Below are 12096 nucleotides of genomic sequence, written 5' to 3'. Positions count from 1 at the left end.
AGAGCTGTAGCCGCTGAGTGCCCACACCCTGTGCTATTATGAACCATTGTGAGCTATCCTGTGGGCCACCGCAGCCAGAGGAGAGCTGTAGCCGCTGGGCGCCCATCACCCTCTGTTACCGTGTACCATTGTGCTTTGTTATGTGGGCCACCATGGCTAAGAGAGAGCTATAGCCGCTAAGCCCCCACACCTTGGACTACTTTGCATTCCCCTTTTGGAATTGTCCCGCGGGCCGCCGCAGCTGAGCGAGAGATGTAGCCACCGAGTGCCTGCACCCTTGACAACTTTGCATCCCCCTTTGGAATTGTCCCGCGGGCCGCTGCAGCTGAGGGAGAGCTGTAGCCGCTGAGCGCACGCACCCTTGACAACTTTGCATCCCCTCCGGAATTGTCCTGTGGACCGCCACAACTAGGAGAGAGCTGCTGCCCCTGCATGCCCACCATGGAGCGACACGACGAGAGTCCTTGCCTCCCCCAACCTGAGAGCCTGCCTGTCCCCGAGTCAGTGTGGGTGCACGCTGTGGACCTCTGCAGTCCCGTATTGTGGTCGCTGGGAGTCCGCCTGTCACTGTCTCCGCTTCTTTGAGAATCTGCGTGCTGTCCCCCCTTTCAACGCGGTACAAAAGGGGGTGGTGATGGACGGAGTATCTGAACCAATCAAACACTCACACCCAGTCAAAAGATCTGGGTTTGATCTATCACCGTTCTTTAGCCCACTCTGCCACCCCAGTTCAGACATGGCAATATGCAAATCAGTCTGACCCTGTGCCTCATGGGAACAGTCCAGTCCGAACTGCCAAGCCATGCCTTCCCTGGACCGGAAACAAGCTTCCGAGGACCGGTTTCTGGCATTACAGCCGTCTTCAGCCCGGCTTGCTTGAACCCAGTGGCAAAGTGATCAAGGGTCTCACGTCTGAGGATACCCTGCCACACCTATGGCGGCCAAAGCGGTACAAAATTTTGTTTTTGCATTTGTCACCCCGAGTGGGATGGGTATGCTCAGACGTGAGTCCCATGCTCTCCACACCACTGGAGTCAAGCTATCCAGGCTGATGAAGGCTGATAGCCAGAAACCGGTCCTTGGATGCTTGATTCCGGTCCAGGAAAGACATGGCTTGGCAGTTCGGACTGGACTGTTCCCATGAGGCACAGGGTCAAAGCTGATTTGCATATAGCCATGTCTGACCTGGGGTGGTGTGGAATGCAAAAAAACGATGGATTTAGGCCCAGATCTCAATACTGGGGTGAATGTATGACATTTTTCTGCATTCTGTCCATCAATTGCTATTTTTGCATTTGTCACCCCGAGTGGGATGGGTATGCTCAGACGTGAGTCCCATGCTCTCCACACCACTGGAGTCAAGCTATCCAGGCTGATGAAGGCTGATAGCCAGAAACCGGTCCTTGGATGCTTGATTCTGGTCCAGGAAAGACATGGCTTGGCAGTTCGGGCTGGACTATTCCCATGAGGCACAGGGTCAAGGCTGATTTGCATATAGCCATGTCTGACCTGGGATGGTGTGGAATGCAAAAAAATGATGGATTTAGGCCCAGATCTCTGTACTGGGGTGAATGTATGACATTGTTCTGCATTCTGTCCATCAATTGTTGTTTTTGCATTTGTCCCCCCTTTCAACGGCAGGTACCTGGTGCGCAATGGGTCACTTCGGCCCCGTCCCCGAACTCAGTCAGTGTTACGCTTTGGTGGAGATGTTGTTATCTCTTTGAGTCCCTATGGGTTGATGTGAAGTGTCATTGTTGAAGCGTTTTGACAATTGAGTTAAACTGTTAGATAAAGATATTATTTTTCTATACCTAACTGAGTTGTGTCCTTTTGTGGTGTCATTACTGCCTTATTGTAAGTGGTCATAAATGATTCACACACTGCCTCTGGGATAGGCCTAACTGCTCATGCTACGTTACCACAGGGTGGAGCAGGGGTTATTAAAAGGGGTGACCCACTTTCCCTGACTTAGGAAGAAGTGTCCCTATTTGGACAGTGGAGGTGCTGCTTCTACAGGGCGACCCATGGTTTTAGCAGAAGAATATCACTTGGCCAATCAGGGAGAATTGAAAAAGGTTCAAAATGGTCTTCCTATAAAGTTGTAGTGAACTATGAGTTGCTATAGTGTATTGCACAAACACAAGTCCTCTTTTCACCGCTGATCACCAATGTAGGAAATGTGGTTTCTGCATGTCAGAATATGCAACCTGTACAAGCAAGTTCCACAACTATAGTCAGGGTAAGCTAGGTACACACTAAAAGATAACCTGTGCTCACCCTATGGTAGCTTGACACAGAGCAGTCAGGGTTATCTAGAGGAAATGTGTAAAGAATTTGTGCAACATATACACACTGTAGCACAATAAAAACACCCGAAAATACTCCATGCAGGGTTGGGAAAATAGATTGTACTTTATAAATGAAACAAAACCAAAATGACAAGAACCCATTAAGTAGAACCGGAGTTATGATTTTTTAAAGGTTAAATCAAATTATAGTGCTTAGTGTTATAGACCACCAACCAGGGACATTTGGTCAGGCTAGAACGGGGTGAATCCAAAGTTCAAGCTGACCGCAATGGGGGCAGACTAGCTACAGGACTCACACAGGTCCCGCTCAGGGGCAGTGGGTGACATTTGAAAGTTGTGGGGCGCAAAGTGATTTGCATAGAGCACCGCAGCGAGCGAGCGCAGCGAGCGAGCCCGAACCCCAAAAGGGGGGTTTGGGGGGTTAACCCCCCCCAAAGAAAATTTTGAAAAAAACGAAGAAAAATCGTGCATTTTCAAGCAAATTTGAGAAAGCAGGAAGGTTAATAAAGCAATTGTGAAAGTGCAGTTATTACATTAATAGATGGCATAACATAGGTAGCTGCATATTCAGTATAACTACAGAGCTTCATACATTCACACTTGTAAAAGCCTCTAATGTGAGCCATGATGTCTTGCCTAAGGCGCAAACTGGACTGATTAAGGTAATGCATTTTAAATATAAAATGGAAATGTGAAAGGAGTGTGTAGGAAGACTTCATGGACATTGTTGGTAATTTAAACACCATTATTCAGCTCATGGATATCTTCTAATAGTTATGCGCGGCAGCTTGCCTCTCTAAGGGCATAAAAATCCTCTGAAACATCACACATGATGCATTCTAATATGTTACAAGTCATGCACTAGGCTGCCTTTTTAAGTACATTAAGCACGTACAGGGATATTATTACAGAGTAAAAATATTTGATGTAAACAAGGGAGTAGCCAGAAAAAGAAAATATGCCCCAGACAGGCTTCGAGGGAGAGCTCCCCCTGAGGGAGTTCTAAAACATATTTCCTGCCCCATCACCCTTTGCATAACTTCAACACTCTGAAACACGTCGCTTCATAAACATGGGCAAGAAACTTGATGGAGCTGTGAGGTCCTGCGACAAAAGCAGCGTTACTCTTCCTATAAGCCGGGAAGCTTAGTGTTCCTGAATTACATGCATACATGTGTACCTAAAGTTGTGATGTACCCGTAAATAAAACAAGGTATATAACGCATGCTTAGGTAAAACATACTTTCACCGATGGCTATCTTAACGCGGAAAAGCGGATGCTATTGTTATCCAACTCAACGGTATTTATTTTATCGACCTTAGAAAAATGAAAGGCTAAGTGGGCAAGCTAGGATTGGAACATGTGATCATGGAGTCCAACAGAGAGCTATGACATAAATGCTTTAGACCACAGACCATCGCTGTTTTGGAGATGTGTTGGTGGGAGGGGCAGAGAGGGCATGGCCACAGACTACTACTGGATAGTTTTACATGTCTTAAATCTAAGTAATACTGCAACACCTAGAGACAAGGCCACTGGAATTATGCGGCAGGGAAGGACCAAAGTATGTGGCAGGGTTGGCTAGATTATGCATCAAGAAAAGTCAAATTGTGCAGTGTAATGTGCCACACTCTGATAGTATTACTTCATAACTTTGACAGTTTTACACATGGTAACGGCGTTAAGGCAAATATTTAACCTTACTAATCCCCGATTAACGCAGAAAACGCTGCGGCAACAGAATCGCATAATTCTGGTGGTCTTGCCTATAGGTGTGAAACAAACTAGTGATGCAGAGACCTTGTCTGAATGTTGCAAGTGACCTCTAACCTTCAGAGCTCGCAGTGTCACTTGAACTTTGCCAGAGACGTCCAGCGCATTAAGCCTCTGACAGTTACGCATAGGCTTGGCAGTGGCAGAAATCAAGCAACGTTCTTTAAAACTGGAAGATCTGGCTACAGAGGTGGACTAGAAATAAGTTAGTTGAAAAGTTGCAGAACCGCCATGATCCTAATATTCAAGTGATCTACATTTTGAGAAACCTGTAAAAAATGCAAAATTGATCCTTCTGCTACCATCGGCGCAGCTATCAAACTCAGCTTTCATGTGAACTACACTGGACGCCTTCTCTCAAAGTCAACACATACATGATAATAATAACAAATAACAATTCATGCCTTTTTGCAAACGCGTCACATAACCCACACAGCAATAACTCCTCCAACAACGTTATGAGTGCTATCAGCAGAAGCAGCCTATCCAGATGAACGTGATTATCGACAGTTAATCAAAGAAAGCAGTTACACAGAATGCATAGTTTATATCTGAATCACCTTAGAGGGATGATCATCTTATAAAAACAGATATTCAGTAATGTTCACATTGTAAAAATCAGCATTTGCATTTCACCAATTCATGCGCTCTTGCATTTCAGAGGTTGCTGAAAGGCTGTGCCTAGGAGAAGTTTTCTTCACAACACTGTAGCTCTGCAAGAAACGCCAGACACAGACGGCTGCTCAGAGCCAATGTCTGAATCAATCTAGCAAGTTTAGAACTTTACACTGGCAATGGGATTGTGCGGGGTCTGCCAGTGCTTGGTCGAGCAAGTGATCAATAAAGTAAATTCCTGGTTCAATTGTTAGCACCATGCCTTCCTGAAGAATCCGTCCAGTACGCAAGCTTTTGAGACCAGGCTCCGTACTCCGTTCAACTCCCTCTGGGTAGCCTCCAACATCATGCATGTCAATGCCAAGAAAATGTCCCAGACCATGTGGCATAAATATTGCACCCAGATGAACTTTCACCAGTCATCCACGTTGCCTTTCAAAATGCCAATTTTGGTCAGTGCTTCCAGATGAACTCTGTCTGCTAGACGATGCATATCTGGTCAGGCAACACCTGGTTTTACTGCCTTCATGACAGCACATGATGAATGAAGCACAGCTTCATAGATGGCCTTCTGATCAGGAGTGAATTTTCCATTCGCAGGGAACGTGCAGGTGATGTCTGACCCATAGCAGTGATATTCTCCTCCCATATCAAACAAGCACAAATCGCCATCAACAGCGGTCTTGTCATTTGGGGCTCCAGCATGCCCGTAATGCAAAATGGATGAGTTGTCTCCACTGCCACATATGCAAGTGTATGACGTGTGCCGCATGCCTCCACGTTTATAGCAATAATGCAGGAACAGGCTTTCCAATTCGTACTCTTTCATCCCCAGTTTAGCCGCTTTCATAACCTCTTTATGGGCCTCGCTGGAGATCCTGTTACTGTAGCGCAAGACTTCCAACTCCAAGTCGGTCTTAATTACACGGCACTCCACTATTTCTGGATGAAGAATTTTATTGTTCACTTGAAATTGGCTAATTCCTTCAAATGAAGCTTCTTTGCAGACATTTTCACTATCGGTATTAATGCCACGCAGAGTAAGAAGAACGGACGGGTTCCTTGATGCCAGGACACTGGAAATCTCAACTGTATAGTGCACTTCATCCACTTGATACTTCTTTTTGAAATAATCCCGTGGGTGAATCTTTCAATCTTTCCCATCCAGACTGCATAGCTCTCGGGGAGTTTGGGAACAAAAAGTAACGATTTTCCTGTTTCGACATCAATAGCACCGAAGCAGTCTGCTTCTGTTACTCCAAAGGTCCAATGAAAGAAAGACTCCTGGCGAAAAATAATCCCAGTATCTGTGCAGTATCTTTGGGTCTCTTCCCCTCCTTGCAGCATAACAATGGAATTCTTCTGTACATCTTTGTTTGCTCTCAGTCTTGCTAGAAGCCGGTTTCTGTTTCGTGCAAAGAGCGCAACTGGAACCTTATGGGTTTCATTCCCCAGCCAAAAGTATGGTCCTCTACACATGGTTGCATCTCATGCCAAACTCGGTGCCCCTATCTTCGTATCCACAGCGGTGCTTAACGAGACTCAACAGTTAATCACAGCCAGCAACATGAATGCTGTAATCACACAATTACTGCCTGGAAGTTTCATTTGGCAGGCAAAGGAAACTTATTTGTTGCATTTTTTTTACACTGCTCTGAAAACTTTCGGGGAAATGGAGTTTCTCGCACTGCAATGGCTGGGTACTGATACCCGAATGGAGAACTTATTTGTTACACAGTTGGTGTCATATACCACTATGAAAAGCAAATTTCAGAATATATCCTGCTTAGCCCTAATTACAACCTTCTTGGAGCATCTAACTTGTTGTGGAGGGTAAAGCGCTGTGTATTCTGCGACCCTCACAGTAGTCCATGATTCAATACATTGATTACAGGAGACATTTGACATCAGCAGGCTGAATTTACTACCTAGTAGAATCTGCAATGTTCCCGAGTGGAAAAGATGAGAGGGTTAAGGCATCTGGAGCTCTTGGAAAGGATAGGGTAGAGTGTGGGTTCAATGAGGAACCCCTTTCGCAAAATGTTTACTTTGTCTGTTTTCAGAAATCATATCCGTGATTTTGACATCAAATTTTAGGCACCTTTATGCCAACCAGAATAGTTAGTCACACAGCGCACATAATACATAAACACAAAGGAATTTAAGGAGCACTGACAAGACCCAATAAGGCTCTCTGACAGAAAAGTCTGCAGCTAGCACTGTGTTTTTTGGCTGGGCTGCAAAAGAGGTCACAAGTGGTTCTGCTGCATTCTTTTGCCTAAAGCCATTTCAGTCGCTGAGGATTCACTAAGTGGAACAAGCATTGGCATAGCCAATAGGTCTCGCCTTCGGGATCTTTTAAGTTTTTAGTTATGTTTTTTATTATTGCATGTGAAAGTTCTAATAAATGTGTTAAAACTTTCACATACAATAATATAAAACATAACTAAAAAGTGAGAGCAGGGGTGCAGAGAGTAGAGGCAGGGTGCTGTGGCAGAGAGAGCTAAGCAGGCAGAAGGTACTGGAAACACGGGGTGAGAGCGGGGGGAAGGGGGGCAGAGAGTAGAGACAGGGAGCAGGGTGCTGTGGCATAGAGTCGGACAGGCAGAGGGCACCAGAAGCACAGGGTGATACGTCCCTACGCCCCAATGGACGCACCGCTGCTGTCCTATCCCTCAGTAGATAATCCTCTACATTTATTCCTTGCATCCCTTACCTGGGTACTGCAGGAGGGCAACAGGCACGGGCAATCTCCTGCTTCAAGATGTCCCTCCAGTTGGACATCCTGGACCACTAAATCATCAAGGTCGAGAAATGGGGCAAGTCTGCACTCTTTAGCCACCATTGCCTAGGCTTAATTTAATTTAAGACACATCATGGTTGCAGTGCAACTGAACTTCTTATCAGATTTTGTATGCCGGAAATTAAAATATCCTAAAATAAGCTGGCTTCAGGTATCTGAATGTTGCCATCATATGCTATGATACTGCTGCTTCTTACCTTGAAGTAACTTAAAAATATTCCAGGGCACTACTAATAACACCAGAGCGCTAAACAGAATTCACTTGTATAGCCACAACCACCCGGGCTCTTTTCAAATATTGGAAGTTGCTGTCAAAAATTATCTTGTGGATATCAGAGAACTTATATTAGTTTAACAGCACTGCTTAAAAATACCATGGTGATGTCAATAATATTAAAATGCTCTTCAGTGTGCTGTGGTGATGCTCTGTATCTGAGGGTGCTACCCAATGTACGCGGGGCACCGGTTAGTAGGCTAGGATGCTCATTCTACAAGGGTGGTGGTCCTAGTGGTTACGAACGCGTGACACGTGTTGCCATGAAGTGGAATGCCCTTTGCAAAGGTTGAGGTCACCATTCAGTTGCTTACTGCTATATTTCGGAGTTCATTTGGTACTAATGAGGTGAAATATTTGCCCAGTCTTTGTTAATGTGTAAAAATGCCAAAATATTGAATTAATTGTATCACAAAATGTGCTGCATTGAGCCACATATTTTGCCTTTTCTTGCTGGATGCTATGTGCATATGTAGTGCGCACATTTACCCTCGAGGGTATCCTGATAATTGTGTGAACCCTGCCGCATAATTCCAGTGGCTCTGATTATGAGATCAGGTTTCTTAGGGGTAGCCCAGGTGAAATGCGGAGTTTCTTTTTCACAAAAAGTGTAGACAGTGCATTGGATCAGTTCCCAGGAAGAGGCGTGTGGACACTGTGACAGTAGTGTTCGTGGATACAGGTCCCAGGGAGTCTGAGCTGTCACATCAGCTAGGCACGGGAAGGAGTTACCCAGAGGTTGAGCTATTACATTCAGGGTCCCTTCTTAGACCCAGCTAGGATTTGGCCAGAGTCATTCCCTCCAGATTGCTTTGCTGCAGCCCAATGTGGAATCTTCGCTATTGCAATCATGGCTTCTAGTCTGGTGGTACCCAAGCAGCTCAGCGTGGGGGGTCCCACTCCCAGCCCCTCAGCCTACAGCGCTGTGCGTGGCATGTTTATTAGGCGCCTTTTGGCCCCTAGAAGGCTTTGAGAATCAGGGGCTTTATAAATAAAATATAATTAAATAAACGATGAGCGCGACATTGCAAAGCCATCACCCGCCTCTATCTACTTTTACTGTGGGATTTCGAGCCCTTGCACAGACATCAACACGCTACTCACACGAGCCCTCCTCGAGTGGCGTCACACACACTATAAACAGAACTCAATCACACATGATTTACAAATTACAGCAACAGTACTTATAAACGCACGTTCACGCATTTACTACTACGGCAACAATGGGACACTTCCAGATAATTCCCATAGTATAGCAAGATATTCTCCGTTTACTGGCTCACAGTTTGCACGCTACAATGATTTTACATAGAAAACAAACAGCATCTATTATAAGAGGCGTGGGCTCTATTCAATGTACTTTTACTGTGCTGCACAAAATGAACCATTTCCTTCCTGGTACCTGGCTGCCGGTGTCTGCGCTGTCTGAGGACTGCCTTCCTTTCTCGACCCCGTCCCGAACACCTCTGGCTTCCCCCTTCCTTGGACTTCCCGCCTCTATGACTCAGCAGCAACAAATCACGAATGCCGGGCCACCCCCACGCGCGGCATCCAATGGGATGCTGCGCCGGTGGACCAGCCAATCCTGGCTAGGGGGGCACATTTTGCCCTCGCCCTGTCGCCCTTTGGAGACCCGGGCTGTGGCACTGTGGCAGGCGAAGAACAAGCACCCCTGGGTCCCGCTGGGGAACTTACAGTGCGCATGCTTGAGAAAGTTGCCAACTTTCCCAAGCATGAGCACTGTAAGTTCCCCAGACTGCGCACTACGTCTGCTGCAGCCTGAGTGTGTGGGCTGTCACTCAAGCTGCAGCAGGCCACCCCCCCTGGCAATTCCCGGCGGCTGATTGTTCAGCGACAGCGTGTAATGTATTTTATTTAGATACGGACGGTGCGTCCATGGTGGCTGGTGGGGCTACGCCCCTACGCCCCAATGGACGCACCGCTGCTGGTCCCGCTGAATAAGTACCTTGTACTGAGGAAGCACTGACGTCGTAGACTCAATGCAAGGAGCAGAGGATGCGAAGTGTCATCGTCAGTCCATGGATGCAGGTGAGGTGTCAGTTGCAAACCGCGTAGATGATGAAGGCTTTGTCAATGACCCCTTTACAAAGCAGGTGATGCATTGTCGAGGAGCCCCGCAGTCCGTAGTGTTTGAGCCATGCAGTCCATCGAAGTGATGTCAAGTGGCAGCCGTGTCACCGTAGAAGGGTTCTGATTGGTGCAACATCATAGATGTGTCAGAGTTGATGGCTCAGGAAGCAGAAATAACCTTTCAAAGGCTCTGGGCTGGATTGGCACCACTTGGCAGGGCAGGACTAACAGATGGCGAAGTCCTGGTAGTGTTGCAAGGTTGAAGGAAACCTTTGATGGCCCGGAGACTTCAGAACAGTGGGCACGCCAGCAATCCCTCTGAGTCACTCTGAGTTCAAGTGAAATGGGTCTAGTCCTTGTTTTCAGCAGGGCAAATATCAGCAGGCAGTAGGGCAGCACAGCAATGCAGAAGAACAGTTCTTCCAGAACAGCAGTCAAGCAGAGTTGCAATCTGTGTTGAACAGCAGTCTTTACTCCTGGCAGAGTTCTTCGAAGGCCCAGTAGTATACTACCTTGGCAGGGCCAGAGCCCCAGTACTTCTACCCAGTTGTGCCTTTGAAGCGGTGGTGACTCCATAGAAGGATCTTTGAAATGCATGCAGGCCCTTTTTTCCCATCCCTGGCCTTAGACTAAGAGTAGGGTATAACCAGCCCTTTAAAATATGACATTGCCTACTCAGGTGTAAGTGTCAGCTCCCCTGTTGCTTTTTGCCAAGGGAGCGCTGTCAGAATAAAGATGAATTCTCTGGCACATCTATCCTGTGTTTGTGGCTGTCTAGAGGTTATGCACAGTGTAGCTATCATCCACCCCACACGTGTATTAGAGACATGCTGCAGGTACGCAGAACACTAAGAGCAGAGTAATGTTCACTTTCTAAAAGTGCAAAAGAAACAATTGATGGGCGGAGTGCGGGACAATGCAAACATTCACCCCCAGTCACAAGGATCTGGGTTAAACCCATCATTTTTTGCTCACCACACCACCCCAGTTTGACCTCTCTGTACTGGGGGGAATGTATGACATTGGTCTGCATTCTGTCCATCAATAATTTTTTGCACTTTTTAAAAGTGGCACTTTCAAACAGTAATGTTAAATCCAGCTTTACCAGTAAAGAGGGTTTATATTTACCATTCCAAAGATATAAGAAATGGTGCAGCTACTTCTTTCTATTCAGGAAATACAGCTTAGAAGTGTATTAAGGAAATCCCAATGCTAACCTATGTGAGGGGTAGCCCTCACAGTAACGAAAACGAATGTGGGTGTTTGTCACTACTAGGACATGCAAAGCTTACCACTACATCTCGTACCTTTTATGTACACAGCACCCTGCTCTATAGGCTACCGAGGATCTACTTTAGAGGCGACGTATGTGTAATCAAAGAAGAGTACAAGGCTTGGCAAGTACTTCTAAATACCTAGTTGAAGTGGCGCACATAGCCCCTGCAATGGCAGGCATGAGACAGGATTGAAAGGCTACTTGTGTGGGTGGCACAATTAGTTCTGCAGGCCCACTAGTAGCATCTCATCTACAGTCCTTAGACATATGGTGTACCACTTTACAAGGGATTTACAAGTAAACTAAATATGCCAATTGTGTAAACACCAATGTTACCATGTTTAGGGGAGAAGCACAAGCACTTTAGAACTGGTCAGCAGTGGTAAAGTGCTCGGAATGCTATGGGCAACAAAAGGATTCAGCAAAAAGAGAAGGTAAGCAGGCAAAACATTTAGAGGAAGACCACCCTAAGAATGTCGGGTCGGTTCACTGACAACATATCACCTTCTAAATTATTGTGCTTCAAAAATATCGGGACATAAATATCAAAGTCAAAAATATTGTCATCCTAAAATAATAATGGTGTGTACAAAAATATCGGAAAAAAATATTGGTGTCACTAATATCAATATATACAATATTGTTTTTTAAAATGCATGTAACTTTAGATTGTAACTATTTAACATATTGAATAATCATTAATATAATAAAAATAAAATACATTTAAATAAATCCAACAGTTATACTTATTTTTAATAAGTTAAACTCAAATATATATTCATATACATAAATATATTTTATATATATATATATATATATATATATATATATATATATATATACTTATTTACAGATATCTAGTTAAAAAAGTATTAAGTGTATAATTTTCACTTGTATTATAATTTAATATTTTTGTAAACATATATAAATATATATATATATGTATATTTT

At 45.1% G+C, this 12096-nt stretch overlaps 1 pseudogene; it reads right to left on the bottom strand.

The window, feature by feature from the left end:
* Positions 1-4847: 4847 nt before the first annotated feature.
* Positions 4848-6180, bottom strand: LOC144824248 (xaa-Pro dipeptidase pseudogene; annotated as a pseudogene).
* Between the last annotated feature and the right edge of the window lie 5916 nt (positions 6181-12096).

Source organism: Lissotriton helveticus, chromosome 3_1 (genome assembly GCF_964261635.1).
Source record: "Lissotriton helveticus chromosome 3_1, aLisHel1.1, whole genome shotgun sequence".
In the NCBI taxonomy this organism is placed as follows: Eukaryota; Metazoa; Chordata; class Amphibia; order Caudata; family Salamandridae; genus Lissotriton; species Lissotriton helveticus.
Note: the sequence above shows the minus strand (reverse complement) of the source record. Positions and strands in the feature narration are given on the sequence as shown.